This window comes from Microcaecilia unicolor, chromosome 5 (genome assembly GCF_901765095.1).
Source record: "Microcaecilia unicolor chromosome 5, aMicUni1.1, whole genome shotgun sequence".
In the NCBI taxonomy this organism is placed as follows: Eukaryota; Metazoa; Chordata; class Amphibia; order Gymnophiona; family Siphonopidae; genus Microcaecilia; species Microcaecilia unicolor.
Genome location: NC_044035.1, coordinates 149,996,647 through 150,012,586, shown reverse-complemented (window position 1 = coordinate 150,012,586; position 15,940 = coordinate 149,996,647). Strand labels below are relative to the sequence as shown.

General features: G+C 42.3%; 1 protein-coding gene across 1 annotated transcript in view; it reads right to left on the bottom strand.

The window, feature by feature from the left end:
• Positions 1-15,940, bottom strand: part of CDH23 (cadherin related 23) — a 1,475,307-nt gene that overhangs the window by 837,575 nt on the left and 621,792 nt on the right. The window lies entirely within an intron of this gene.

Genomic DNA, 15,940 nt, shown 5'->3' with positions numbered 1-15,940 from the left:
ATAGTCCTGTTCAAATACAAAAGAAATCAACAATGTAGCTCTATCAAGTATTATTTCTGAGGATTGTTCCAGAATGTCTGAGATATTTTGCAGATCCGGAGTAATATTTTCCGTTCCTCGCAGTTCCCCTTTGGTTTAGGAATAAAATAAATTTTGTTCACCGGAGGAATAGCATCCAGGGGAATTTTGAGAATCTCATTCAAATATCTTCTAAATGTATCTATCGGGGTTGCCCCCGATAGCTTAGGAAAAATTTAACAGATGGAGATTAAGCCGTCTGTTATAGTTCTCTAATTGTTCAATTTTCTTCTCATATCCATGTTATCTTTGACAAACATAGTCTAAACTCCTTAAACGATTCTACTTCTTTTCCAAGATTAGCCACTTGCTTTGTTAAGTTCTCTTTAACAGATTCAACAGTTACTTTTAGCTCTTCAAACTTGGCATTTAAATTTAGCACATCACCTGAAGTTTTTTGTAGTGTAGTATTCATCCGGTCCAACATCACCCCAATCGTTTCCAGTGTCACCTCCGGCTTTTTCACTGAAGGAAGCCAAGTTCCTTCAGGCTTCAGAATCGATTTTTGCATGCCCGGGTCCTCGCTGGTTACCCCTGCCGATACACTTCCGGGATCGGCAGGGTTTCCCTCCAGGGACGCCGTCGACGCTGGACACGGAGGAATCAGCAGCGTTGATGGTGGTGAAAGGGAGGTTTCCTCTCCCAGCGGGGATCGCGCTTCTCCGGGAACTCCCGCTATGGGATCCTCCTCCCTCTGAAGCCTGGAAAAACCGGTGAAGTACCGCTCAAGAGACGCTTGGGCTGGGGAAGACATCAAGGTAGGCTGAGGATCTAACCTTAGCATCCCCTTTCTTTTAGAATGAGGCATTTTTGGAAAAAGAAGAATAAATTTCCTCCCCAAACGCTCAGAGCTCTCTACCGTCCGACCGGTTTAGGCAGCCATCTTGACACGCCCCCCTATTTCCTGATATTTCTAGGCAAACACAGAAAAGGCGCCAGCCATTTTTGAAACTCTGTCCTCGAGTCCTCCAATTAGGAGGAATTTTTTGGCTCAATTTTCCTTGTAAATGTGTGATAAACTTCACTCAGTTAAGTATGTTTTTTATGAAAGTGAGCATTTCCAGAATTTCCTGGATTCTAAACAGGTTTTGGCCACTACCCCATCGTTAGTAATCCCTGTAACATCTACTCTGTAAGAGAATAAGCTCGGTCTATACTCCTACTAATTATCCTGAAATTATTGAATTATTGTTTGATGATAAATTTTAAAGTGTGTTTTTTTTCCTTTATATAAATGTTTGATGATAAATCTTTGAATTGTGCCTTGCCCGAATTGTGGATTTGAGATGTAATTGTCGTGGATAGATATATTTACTTAATAACTATTTCTTTAAGATGGTGACATTACTCTTTCTGTACAAGAAATTTCTTGTTTATTTTGAAATTAATAAATAAAATATGAAAAATAACCTATTTCTATGCTATTATTTAAATTTATTCTGATTTTACCTAATTTGTTAATCTGAAAATAGATGTATTTCCAGGATTTTGTCCTGCCTCTTTGTACTTGCACCGCATGGAAATCTTTGGGAACACTGTGGTATAGAAATAGAAATGTAATATAATGTAATACCCAAATTTTCAGGACTAGTATCCAGGTATGGCCCGGTGCTGAATAACTGGGTATAAAAAACCCATGGAAGCCAGCATTTAAAAAATAATGACCACTCCAGGTTAAACATTACCTCTATACATGTGACGAGGAAGGATAAGACTTCCTCACTGTTCAGCCTTTGTTTATATTAGCATTCATAGTTTTATCCTAAGAGTGCATTGGATATATAGTGTAAATATTGATGCTGAAAGGCTGGAATTTAGTTGGCCAATCCTATTCTTTCTGGCTGCACCTGGCAGAACTCTAATCCATTATTCTACTTGTTGCTTTTTAAACATTTACAAGAGAAGGACTGCTTCAGGGCACGGAGATCCAAAGGGAGAGATTCAGATCATGTATTGACAGGTGTTTAACTAGAGAAAGGGAGGTAGTGGATAGATGCCAACTGATTTTGGCTGTTATTGCAAACAATGAAATGTATAGAGAGAAACACAAACGCGTCACTAGGCACCCTTTGTGCAAGAAGGTAGATGATGGGAGAATGAGGCTATATGAAGTGAAGACAAAACAAGGAGAAATAGATAGAAGGCTATGGGCAGAAATGTGCAGAGTTTAGAAATAAAACTCCAGGTATGCAGGCCCTGAGTATTTTAGCTATCATAGAGCCACACTTCAATGAATCACATCAGTGGGATAAACAATATTTTTTATTTATTTATCAGGGCACAATCTCTTCAGGAAACAGAAATTAGGAGTGGCCCTATATGTTAAAAAAAAATTAATTATAATCAAAAAAATTGAAATGTAAGAGAGTGGGAATAGAGGAGGCAATGAGGGCATATTTTCAAAGCACTTTGGGAGGCTAAGTTCCATAGGTTTCTATGGAACTTTGGGAGGCTAACCTGCTTATAATCGAACGGAATAACGCCCAAGTTCCGACCTAAATCGGGAGATGGCGTTCTTCTCACAAAAACAAATAAAGCGGCATAATCGAAAGCCGAACTTTGGACGCTTTCAACTGCACTCCGTCGCGGATGCGGACAAAGTTGACGGGGGAGTGTCGGAGGAGTGGTGAAGGCGGAACTGGGGCGTGGTTATCAGCCGAACAGAGATGGGCGCCCTTCGCCGATAATGGATGCGTTTGTAGCTAGAATTTAGGGCACTTTTCCTGGACCCTGTTTTTTTGACGAATAAGGCCCCAAAAAGTGCCCTAAAATGACCAGATGACCCCCAGAGGGAGTCGGGGATGACCTCCCCTGACTCCCCCAGTGGTCACTAACCCCCTCCCACCACAACAAATGATGTTTCACAACTTTTTACTTTCACCCTCAAATGTCATACCCTCCTCCAAGCAGCAGTATGCAGGTCCCTGGAACAGTTGTTAGGGGGTGCAGGTGGACGTCAGGCAGGTGGACCCAGGCCCATCCCCCCCCTACCTGTTACAATTGTGCTGCTTAATGCTACTAGTCGTCCAACCCCCCCCCAAACCCCCTGTACCCACATGTAGGTGCCCCCCTTCACCGCTTAGGGCTATAGTACTGGTGTAGACTTGTGGGCAGTGGGTTTTGAGGGGGATTTGGGGGGCTCAACACCCAAGGGAAGGGTGCTATGCACCTGGGAGCTCTTTTACCTTTTTTTTTGTTTTTGTAAAAGTGCCCCCTAGGGTGCCCGGTTGTGTCCTGGCATGTGAGGGGACCAGTGCACTATGAATCCTGGCCCCTCCCACGAACAAATGCCTTGCATTTATTCGTTTTTGAGCTGGGCGATTTCATTTTCCATTATCGGTGAAAAGCAAAAACGCCAGCTCACACCTTGGCGAATAAAGCATGGGCGTCTATTTTTTTTTTAAAATACGGTTCACTCCGCCCCTTCACGGACCCGTTCTCGGAGATTAACGCCCATGGAGATAGGTCGATTATGCCCCTCTAAGTGCTTTGAAAATATGCCTCAATGTGAGTTATTTTGCTAAGGAGAATTTCATGTCCATTTACTACTACGAATAATTTTTATAGTGCTACTAGATGTATGGAACACTGTACACATGATCCACCAGATTTTATATAATGTGACTTAAATTGCACATGCAAATCCGGTCATAATCTGGATTTGCGTGCATACCTTAATTAGCTTAACAAGCCAATCAGTGCTGATAATTGAGCTTAACAAGCAATTATTGACACTAATTGGCATTAGAATTTACATGCACAATTGGTCTAAGTGTATTCTATAAAGTGATGTGTGTAAAATCTAAGACACGGATCTAAAAAGGGGGCATGGCCATGGGCATTCCTTGAATTTAAGCACAGTGTTATACAATATACCTGTTCTGCGCGTAATTTAGACATCTGCACTTATACCAGTTTTTCATTGGCATAAATGGCTGTGACTAAATCTAGTTCCAGAAAATGGGCAGGTGTATTTGATGAACTATGCCTAGAATTAGGAGTATTCTATAAACCAGGTGTATTTTATTTTGGTGTGATATATAGAATCTAGCCCTATATGTAGGCACTTTCTCTGTCTCTAGAGGGCTCACAATCTAAGTTTTGTAGCTGGGGCAATGGAGGGTTAAGTGACTTGCCCAAAGTCACAATGATGTGCAGTGGGAACTGAACCCAGGTCATCTGAATCAAAGTCTGCTACACTGACCGTTATCCTCCACATCCAGAAGGTGGGAATAGAACAGGAAATATAGGTGGAAGAATTTGACCTTCTGGAGTCTGGCTTGGAGCATCTTCTGTGTGGAACTTGTTAGGAATAGAGAGACTGGTCGCTTTTCAAGGGGATCCTCTCAATCAATTGATAATGTAACTCATAAGGGATGGGACAATATTGGGCCTTATTCTTATGAATGGAGAACACATTCTAATGCAACCATCAGATGGAATAAGGTTTAGTACAACACCAAAGACAGAGAAGAATCACATTAAGTCAAAGAGTAAAGGTCAACTTTGATAAAATGAGGAAGTACTTTAAGGAGGTGCTAACTGTGGGAGAATGTAGGTGAAATGGAAGAACAACTGACCAAATGAAAAAACTTGGCAAAAGCCAGTTATGAAATGAGTTAGTCCGATAAAAGGTATCACCTTATATTATTTCATTGCTGACCTTTATTTCTGTGCATTCAAGTGGAGTAACAATGCAACCAAATTCCTTCATCCAAATTATGTATTGCATATTTTAATGCAGTACACAATTGGTGTTTTTCACTGCTGCACTATACGCGTCACATAGTTTAAGATGCAGTATTTCCTGACAGTGTATCCTGCATAGTCATATTGTAAAAGAATGGAAAGATCCAATTTAAGGTATTTTGAACAATTAAGGAATATATTTGACTGTGCCACTTGTGTACCCTCACCCATCAGCAGCAGTCTGGCAGGATGGGAATGTTAACATGTAGTTATGGTCCCCAGAGCGGACCCTCCTTCATGACATGGGTTTATGTTCATAGAGAAAACCAGGTGTTATGTAAGTACACACTGATTCTCAGTCCCTGCATTATCAAACTGTTATATGCTACAGCCCTAGGGAGGGAAGAGGGTATGGAAATTAAAAGGACACTCAAACACACCCTGGAGGCAACGTGTACATGAGGGTGGAGAAGCACATTTTAGGGCTGTCAACTACTCAGGGTTTCATCACAGGTTTATCCAGTTGTGGTTTTACCCCATTGCATGCAGGAACTTACAGTTCTCATTTCCCTATTGCATTCCCTAAGAAAGCTAGTAACACCAGGACTGAATTTAATATGAATTCAATTTTTAAAAGTATATTCCACTCTTTCATTTAGTAGCAGATCACAAAATTGGTAAAATAAGAACAAACATAAAATAACTATAATCAAATAAACCATACATTAGGCTTGATATTAAACAGCATTGCACTTATCCAGATAACATTAACTGTTTTATGGATAAATGCAGTGGACTAGAATCATTGATTGTCAGCAGCCAAGGCCCCCTTTTACCGCACTGCAGTGGGTAAAAGGCAGGTCTTTATTTCTTTTCAAGAAATGGCCGTGTGGCAAGTGAAAACACTTGCCGGGCAGCCATTTTTTTGAGAGGGAGAGCACTTACCCGCCACCCACTGAGGTGGCAGTAAGGGCTCCTGAACTAACCCAGAGGTAAGTGATTACTGCCAGATACACACCGGCGCTACAAAAATCTGCAGCGCTGGAAATGGCGTGCACTGGGGGAGGCAACTACCACTAGGCTATAGTGGTAGCCTGGCAGTACTTCCTTTTTAGTGAGCGGTAAGCCTGCGTTGGGCTTACCGTCACTTCATAAAAGGGCCTCTCAATAGGTTAAAATAAAAACAATCACAGTAACACACACTGCAGTGCTCCTGGACAACTAAGGGCCCTGTTCATTAAGTGATTTGATTTGCACTTTTCTGACCACTGACAGGTCAGTTATGACCCATGAACTACATAACTAAAGGCTCAAACTTAAATCTGCATCTTTCCTGTACTTTCTGCTGAAAGCTGTGAATTCAAGATCATGCTGATCTACAAAAAGGAGCGCTCTTCCCCTCCCTGACAGAGTTGGTGCCACTGACTCTACATCACAAGGACATTAAGAATGTACACATTTTGAAAGCGAAGATGTGTCGAGGTTACTAGACAAAAACAATGATAAGACCTGGGTCTTGGAGAAAAGTGAACACTACAATCTCCTGTAAAAGAAACCTTGGACTTGTTATAAGATGCTGTGTTCCATAACATTCAGATAGTGTGTTCCATTTTATGTAAACAATGAAGTAAGACAGAAATTAGCTGAAGTTGCAAGCTGCATGATTTGGGAGGAAATTGATGCCCAATCCATTGTATATAAGTCACTGTTGTATTGTATTTAGGCAGAGCTGAGATGATCAACAGTGAGTAAATCTTTACAGCAGTGGTCTCTCCCTCCCTCTCATAACAAATTGCTATTTGTTATTGCCTGATTGCTTTGTTATTATCTAAATTGGTAAGGAATAAAGACTTTTCTCCTTGGAAAGAACATAGCCTCTGTCTTCTCTGTCATCCCATATCTTGGGGGTGGCTGTCTTGGGGTGGTACATTTCTTATGGTAAGTAGAAGGATCAGAGAAAGAATTCCCACATATTACAGCCTAGGACTAGGTGGTTATAAAAGGGGACCATATAACCAAGGACTCCACTATAAACATAAGGCATGCTAAACGCTAGAGACACCCATAGGAATATAGGGTGTCTTTAGTGTTTAGACTAAGCTAATGTATAGCGTGTGCTAAAAATGCTAGCACACCCTTAGTGTTGCTTAATAAACAGAGTCCTAAATTTGATCTACAAAATGTTCCAACAACCAGGGCCTCTAAAAGATGTAGAAATTGAGAATACTTTGTGGATGTTTATCAATTTTAAAAGATAAGGTGTTCCAAATCCTTTGAACTGCATCTGAAAACGTCACAAATTTTGTTTAAATCAACCAAAAGCCCTTTGGCCCTGGAAAATTCCTGAACTGGCTGAACTGTAAAATCTCACACTGGATTATAAAGTTGTATGGAAATAGGAGAGACGGCATAAACATGTGCTCATTTCTTGTCTTAGAGGTGGCAATTCTAAATGGCAGACTTCAGTGAATTTTATTATTGATATCTTACAATGCATGGACATGTGGAGGACAATTCTATAAAAGGTACCTACTATAGACACTGCTTATGGTGCCTATCAGGGCCGGCTTAACCACTGGACAAGGTGAGGCACTGGCTCAGGGTACTAGCAATAAAGGGCTTCAAAATCCTCAGCCTTTGATGTCACCATCTGTGCCTCACCTAGTCCAGTGGCTAGCCCCCTCCCCCCCACAACCGGTCCAGCATTTCTTCCTCTTCTCCCTCCCCTCCCTCGGTTAGTCCAGCATCCTCTCCCCCTCTTAGGTCTCCTCCAGTTTAGTCTCTCTCTCCCCTCCTTCCTGTGGGTCCAGCATCGCTCTCTCTCTTCCTCACTCCTCATTTGCTATGAGTTGCTGGTAGAAGCAGTGATAAAACCAGAGTGCTTCCAAACCACAGAGAGCTAATGAGAGGGGGCGTCAATGCAGATGGAAAGGGGCACCACTAATTGGGGGAGGGGATTAAAGCAAGTTGGCTCAGGGTGCCACAATCTCTTGAGCCATCCTTGGTACCTATTTTAAGATTATTCCCTAAAAAAGTACTTACTTTCCTTTACAGATTGCTAGCAAAAGTGGCCACAAATGTGCTACATTTAATGTGAGTACTTACTCCAGTCCTACAGCTGGTTAAATGCTTGCACTTAGTTGTGAGCTAGAACGCATGTAATGTATAGTATTCTATAATTCACATGCATACTTGTGCACTCTACCCATGCTCTGCCCAAACTCAGCTCATGCACATGCCCACAGAATGGTATATGCCATCAAATCACAGTGCATACTTTTTCACTAGGATCTTTTAATCAGGGCTTTTTATGAGGGGGTACTTGGGGGTACTGAGTGCCAGCACCTTTTCCATTGTCTGCTAAAATTGACCCATGGTCTCCAAGTTTTAATGAAAGAGCTCAGGCTCTACACATGAGTACCGGCACCTTTTTCACTAGAAAAAATGCACTGCTTTTAATAATGATTTCTTTGCTATCCCAGCTTTGGAGGTCCCTGGTGCTTTTTTGTTCCTCTAAATGTATCCTGTATACTTCAGATTCCCTCTCCTTTTCCTCCACTTACATGCATAAATAACTAAACCCCTGATAATAGGCCTACAACAGTCATCATTTTTGACAGTGCTGACCGCCGTGGGTGAATTAAGCCCGGATACTCAGTATCGGCCCCTGTCTGAAAACTGGTACTACTTATCCAGGTGTTTGGTGGCACCCAAATGTTATCTGGGTACAAATAATATTCATTGCTGTACCTGGATAGCTGAGCATAGTTAGGACTGAATTAAATAGGGTCCAACATGTCTCGTTAACTATCTGCCTCCAGCATTAGCCAAATAGTGCCACAGCAGTCGGCCCAGATATTAAACGACATTATCCAGGTGAGTGCCACTGAAGATCTGGATTTGGCCCATAATCACAGAAGGAACAGCCATTTGACAGTTAGTTGCAGAAAGATTGTGTACTTGAGCTGGTAATATTTGATAGTGAGCTATTTCCAAATTTAATTTTCAATATGGAATAAGTAAACTATAGCTATATAAAATATAATAAGTCAGCACCCAATAGAACCACCAGGGGAGCCTACCTTAGACTGTGGGGGGGGGGGGGGGGGGAGGGTAGGAGGGCCATTTGAGGGAATAAGAAGCTGATGGGCTGAGGGGGAGGGGTAGGATGGAGGAGTGCTATTTGAGGCGCCAGGAGAGATTTTTTGGCTTCCTTCAGAAGGCGAGTAGGACTGACTAGGTGGATGCAAAGTCAACTCCTAGGAAACCCAGCTCTGTTTGTGAGAGACTGGTCTCCCAGGTACATCCCAAGCACTTTGTAATGATTTTGTGAAGAAGTGTTTATGGGAATCCTTGATTTTCTCTTGGGCAGGAAACTGGTTCTTCCCAGTTTTTTATCTTCCCAAAGGAGGTGTTTCTTACGAAGAAAATTTTGGAATTTTCTTATTGAAGGTACTGACATTTCCAGTACCTACCTAATGTACTCATTACTGAACTTGGGTTTTTTGAAGGACTGTTTCCTGTGGGTGTGATTTATAGGATCATCTTGAGAAGTCTGGGATCCTGAAGAAAGAAGATGAAGGGGTGACCACCCAGAGTCTCAAAGAATATTCTAAAGAAGGAATAAGTAAAGGAGCCTGCTCAAGACCATGGAGCTTTGCTTTGCTCACTGTTTTTGCCATGTATTTATTTTATTTGGGGGGAATCACCAAATAAAAGTGTTTTTTTAAATAGATACCCCTTAGACTTGCACTTCTTGCAGGGTTTTGGGGTGTTATTCCAGTGAGTGTTTTGGGGCACTCTACCTTCTCAAACCAACAGAACCCTTTGAGGTCAATTTTCAAAGGATTTATGCTCTTGAGAGTAAAGGGGTCCTTTTACAAAAAAATGGTAAAATGTGTCCTGCGGTAGTATGGGCACGTCTTTTGGCTGTGCAGGGCCATGTTTTACTATGGCTGGGAAAAAGTCAAATTTTTAATGGGCCTGGAAATGAGCGTGCGCAAACATTAAAACTAGCGCATGCCTATTTATGGCTTGAGCCCTTACCGCCAGCCATTGACTTAGCAGTAAGGGCTCATGCGCTACCTGTGCGGTAACAATGCAGCGCACGCCAACGTGCCCACTTCCGATTACTGCTGGGAATGCCCCCTGTAGTAGAAAATAGAAAAATATTTTCTACCACGGGATTCAGAGATCTCCAAACTCAGAATTACCACCGGATGCACACTCCACCTTGGCGATAGTGCCAATTTGGCGTGTGCTACCCGTGTGTTACCCAGCTTTGAAAAAGAGCCCCTAAGGCTCCTAAATTGGTCTCTCTGAAAATTTACTAGGGCTGAACACTTAAATTTATATTCAAAGAGGGGAACTGTATAAATGGCGTCCAAATTTGGGCACTGAACAAAAATTGCACTCAGCGCTATTCTATAAACAGTGCTCTGAGTCAGGCGCTGTTTATAGAATAGCGTGTAAGTCTGGGATTTGCTCAACTTTTAGGCGCAAGCATTTACATCATCTGAATCCTGGTGAATGCCCCTACCTCGCCCATGCTCTAGTTACACACTAAAGGATTTATGTGCACATCCTTATAGTATAGTGATTTGCAAGATGCGTGTGTAAATCCAAATTGTTGCCAATTAACGCCAATAATTGGTTGTTAGTGCCCAATTATTTGTGGTGATTGGCTCATTAACCAATTAAAATTGTGCAATCAATTTTGAGCACCATATAATAGAATCTGGCCCAAAATGTCGCTAAACTCCTAAACTTGGGAGCCTAAAAGGTGAGTGGTAACGGGGTAGGTTTAGGAAACAAGTTAGCACTGTTTTTCAGCAATTGGGACTAAATTCTATATATCACACATATATCACCTAGGCGTATTCTATAAAGAATGACTAAATTTCAATGTACTTTATAGAATAAGCCTGATTTTCCACATGGTTTATAGAATATACAGAGCGCCCACCTATGCGACCAAATTTAGTCATGGGCAGTTATGCCAAGTAAAAGTTGGTGTAAATGCTGACACCTAAATTACATGCAGACCGGGTGTATTAAACAACAACATAGATTTTAGAAATACCTACGACCCAACTATTCCACACCCATGGCCATATCCTCTTTTCAACTATGCGACTTACAATTTACATGCATCACGTTACAGAATATGCTTAGATGGTTGCGAGTGTAAATTCTAATTAATGCCAACAAATGTCAATAATTGCATAAGTGGCAATTATCAGCACTGATTGCTTGTTAACTAATGAAGCTGTATGCGCAAATCCAGAATATGACCAGATTTGCAAGTGCAACTTAGGTCACACTATCTAGAATCCGTGGGTTGGTGACCTAGTCACATAAATTTAGTCAAATGAATGGCAGACCTAAATTTAGGAGTATTACATTTATGCTCCTAAATTTACATGACTTTTTAGCATTAAACTTAGACTCCTCTGGTTGAAAATAGGAGACAAATTAAGGCATTTAATTTAAGAGGCCCACTTTTTTTTTTTTTTAGTTCTTTACTTCTGTTTCTGTAAGTTTTACTCCCAGGTTTTGTATCTTCTTCTGCAGCTACCCTACCTCATCATCAAAGGACCACTTGCTACAATACTTGCCAGAACTGCTAGGAGACCTGGAATGCTGACAGCAGAATGACAGCTGACTGGAAGAGACATTTGCATTTTAAATGGTTATGTATTGATGTCCACTGTGCTCTGTCCAACTGTGGGGACATCTACATTATTACTTTTCTCTCTCCTTGACTGGTGTTTTCGGCTGGTTGGAGAAAAAAAAATAAGCAGGCTCAGGATCGATTTTCCCTGGTCCTGATGTGAGGCTAGTAAGAGATCGATGAGGTAGAAGAAAGAAAAACAGAGCAGAAAGGCACCAGTCTTGCCAAGTAAATTAAAGGTGACCTAATGAATCTAGTGATGAAAGGTTAATTAGCAAATTGACTACACCGGTGGCCTTCTAACAAATGCTTTCTTTTAAAACAGCTGCTTGTATGAATTCCACTTGTATACAAGGATATGCACACAGAAGATTCACAATCTCTGGCTGCCTGGTGTGTCGCTCTGTGCATGCAGGCTGTATTAAAGGTGCACATGCAAAAAAACCTGGGTTTTATTTTGCATTTGTTTCCTATTTATTTAATTTCAGATCCTTTAAAAAATGTATTTCATTTTGTTTGTTTTTTTATTTCTTGACTCTTTACATGTGCATTATTTGAGAATAGTGCCTGCTGAAAATATATAGTATGCACATACAGGTCTTTATCTGCCATCATCTACTATGTTACTATCCTGCTTATTTTCGAAAGAGATCGCCGGCCATCTCCCGAACCTGGCCAAATCGGTATAATGGAAAGCCGATTTTGGCCTGCTCCAACTGCTTTCCGTCGCAAAGCCAGCCAAAGTTAAAGGGGGCGTTTCGGAAGGGTATGGGAGGCGGGATGGGGGCGTGGTTATCAGATGGCCAGCTTCGGCTGATAATGGAAAAAAGATTGCCGGCTCTGACGAGCATTTTGCTAGCTTCACTTGGTCCATTTATTTTTAGGACCAAGCCTCAAAAAAGTGCCCCAACTGACCAGATGACCACCGGAGGGAATCAGGGATCACCTCCCCTTACTCCTCCAGTGGTCACCAACCCCCTCCCACCCCCCTAAAAAATTAAAAAACATTTTTTGCCAGCCTGAAATGTCATACCCAGCTCCATGACAGCAGTATGCAGGTCCCTGGAGCAGATTTTAGTGGGTGCAGTGCACTTCAGCCAAGTGGACCCAGGCCCATCCCCCCCTACCTGTTACACTTGTGGTGGTAAATGTTGAGCCCTCCAACCCCCCCCCCATAACCCACTGTATCCACATGTAGGTGCCCCCCCTTCATCCCTAAGGGATATGGTAGTGGTGTACAGTTGTGGGAATGGGTTTGGGGGGAATTTGGGGGGCTCAGCACCCAAGGTAAGGGAGCTATGCACCTGGGACCAATTTTTGAAGTCCACTGCAGTGCTCCATAGGGTGCCTGGCTGGTGTCCTGGCATGTGAGGGGGACCAGTGCACTACAAATGCTGGCCCCTCCCACGACCAAATGCCTTGGATTTGGCCGGGTTTGAGATGGCCGGCATTGGTTTCCATTATTGGCGAAAACTGATGCCGTCCATCTCAAACCCAGCCATCTCTGACATTTGGCCGGCCCCAACCGTATTATCGAAATGAAAGATAGCCGGCCATCGTTTTTGAAAATATGGTTCGGGACCGCCCTTTGCGGCGCCGGCCATATACAGTAGATGGCCGTTCGATTATGCCCGTCCATGTTACTGTTTTGAACAGAATGTCCTAAAAGCATTTAGGGGCTCTTTAACTAAAGAGTTGGTGTTTGGCAATCCGTAACTACTGCAGGAGCCCAGTGGTAGTTCCCAACCCCAGTGCGCACCAGGTTAGCACGGGAGCCCTGACCCCTACCTCAAGGGTGACGGAAAGTGCCCCCCCCCCCAAATGGTTGCTCGGCACATGGTTCACTTATTGCATGGCTATGTCTTTTCCAGCAAAAAGACAGCCTTTTACCCACTGCGGCAAAAGGAGGGTCTCAGCGTGCATCAAAAACACGTGCTGACGCTAGTGCAGGCCCCCTTTTACCGCAGCTTTATAAAAGGACCCCTTAAGTATGTGTTATTTGTGACCAGAGTGCATAAAACAACAAAAACATAAATTCCCCAACTTCAGTTCTTTTGCTTTGTCATTTCATTTCAAAATGACATGAAATGATATTGAAAAAGAGCAGACCATATGAAATTTGCAGCTTTATTCACTACTTGAGCTCAAAGGTTTCATACATATACCCCCAACATGGCCATGTTTCACCAAAAGGCTGCTTCAGGGGTGAATGGATACCAATAGGTTTAATAGCCCAAACTTCACCAAAATGGTAAAAAACATGACCATGTCAGGTGTGTATGCAGTGGCGTACCAAGGGGAGGGCGGTGGGGGCGGTCCTCCCCGGGTGCACACCGCTGGGGGGGTGCCGCGGCACGCACCTGTTGCCCTGTCTCAGTCCGAGTTCGCAATTCGCATGTGTTCACTGCTCCCTCTGAGTCTGCCCCGGAACAGGTTACTTCCTGTTCCGGGGCAGACTCAGAGGGAGCAGTGAACACATGCGAATTGCGAACTCGGAGACAGGACAATAGGCGCGTGCCGCAGCATCCCCCCCCCAGCGGCGTGTGTGTGTCTAAATTTATGCATGTATATTACAAAGTAACATAGTAAATGACAGCAGATAAAGACCTGTACGGTCCACCCAGTCTGCCCAAGAAGATAAACTCATTTTACATGGCATGTGATACTTTATACCCGAGTTTGATTTGCCCTTGCCATTCTCAGGGCACAGACCGTAGAAGTCTGCCCAGCACTGTTCTTGTTCTAAAAGTTCTGAAGCTAACGCCGAAGCCCCTTAAAATTTACACTCCAGACCATCCATATCTATTCAGTCACGATCAGGGCACAGACCGTTGAATTCTGCCCAGCACTGGCTTTGCTTCCAAATTACCAGTGTTGCCACCCAATCTCTATTAAGATTCCGTGGATCCATTCCTTCTAAACAGGATTCCTTTGTGTTTATCCCACACGTTTGAATTCCATTACCGTTTTCATCTCCACCACCTCCCGTGGGAGGGCATTCCATGTATCCAGCACCCTTTCCATGAAAAAATACTCCTGAGTCTGCCGTCTCTGGAAAAGGTTTGTTTGCGGATTAATGCCTTTCAAATATTTGAACGTCTGTATCATGTCATCCCTGTTTCTCCTTTCCTCCAAGGTATACATGTTCAGGTCGGCAAGTCTCTCCTCATACAGTTTGCAACACAAATCTCATACCATTTTTGGAAAAAGACTGGAAGCAGTGCAAAGAAAAGCTACAAAAATGGTATGGGATTTGCAATGCAATGCAAACCGTACGAGGAGAGACTTGCCGACCTGAACATTTAAACTTTGGAGGAAAGGAGAAACAGAGGTGACATGATGACATATTCCAATTAAAACTACTTGGTGCCAATATTTGCTTGTTAAAAATCCAATTATTGGCGCTAATTAGCTTATTCAATTAAACTGCATGTGCAAATTGGGCGCACACCCACATTTGTGCATGCAATTGTTTGTGACTTTTATAGAACAAGCGGGTTATCTCTTGTATAATGGCATCTTGGTGCAAAGATTCCGTTCATGCAATATAATTTGCATAAAATACAGGCAGAACAGGCATGTCTATCTCAATCATTTATTAGTGATATCCTGAAAGCTTGACTGGTCCAAGCTTGATCGTCATTTATAGAATAGCATTTAGAGTCCATTTACTGGCATAGAAATGGAGCTATTCTATAACCCCGCTCACAACTTTTAAGAATGCCCCTACCATTCTCCTGGCTATGTCCCATTTTGAATTGCCTGCTAGGGCGTTTAGGCACATAGGGCGCATGGAGATGTGCATGCAAATTTACATTTTTCCAATTAACTGCAATAATTGATTGCTAACATCAGTTAATTGCAATGAATTGGCTCATTAGGTAATTAATTTGCACACAGATTGCAAATTTCATCTCTGAAAAATCGGCACCATAAATAGAATCCAGGGATATGGCACTTACGCATTACCTTATAGAATAACACCTAGTGCACCCTAACTGTCAATTTGATGCTATGTTATACAGGGCTTATTGTCCGTAAATACCAATGCATAGTTCATTGCGAATCACAATCAAAAACCACTGAGACATAACCTCAGGAATGATATACTATCGTGGATAAAACAACATAATCATAATTATGAAAAGCAAGTCATGAAAACATTTAATCATCCCAGATATTCATGAAACAAGGTCATTTTAAGAACTTATGAAATACCTGGTAATTCCTAAGCATACACATTTCTAAAGATAAAGTGATCCATGAAGAAGCAACTTGATAGTGAAGAGAAGAATTGAACAACTTCTTAGAACTTATTGAATGGACTGCTGGAAAATTTAGCAGCATGCGATCACGGGTTTTCCTATTATTAATTGGATTACCATACCAGAGCTGTACAAGATCATACAGGTACAATGGTGCAACACCATGTGATCTTAAACACAATTGTAAATAGTTTAAACTTGGCCCTGGCATCAACCAGGAGCCAATACAATCTAA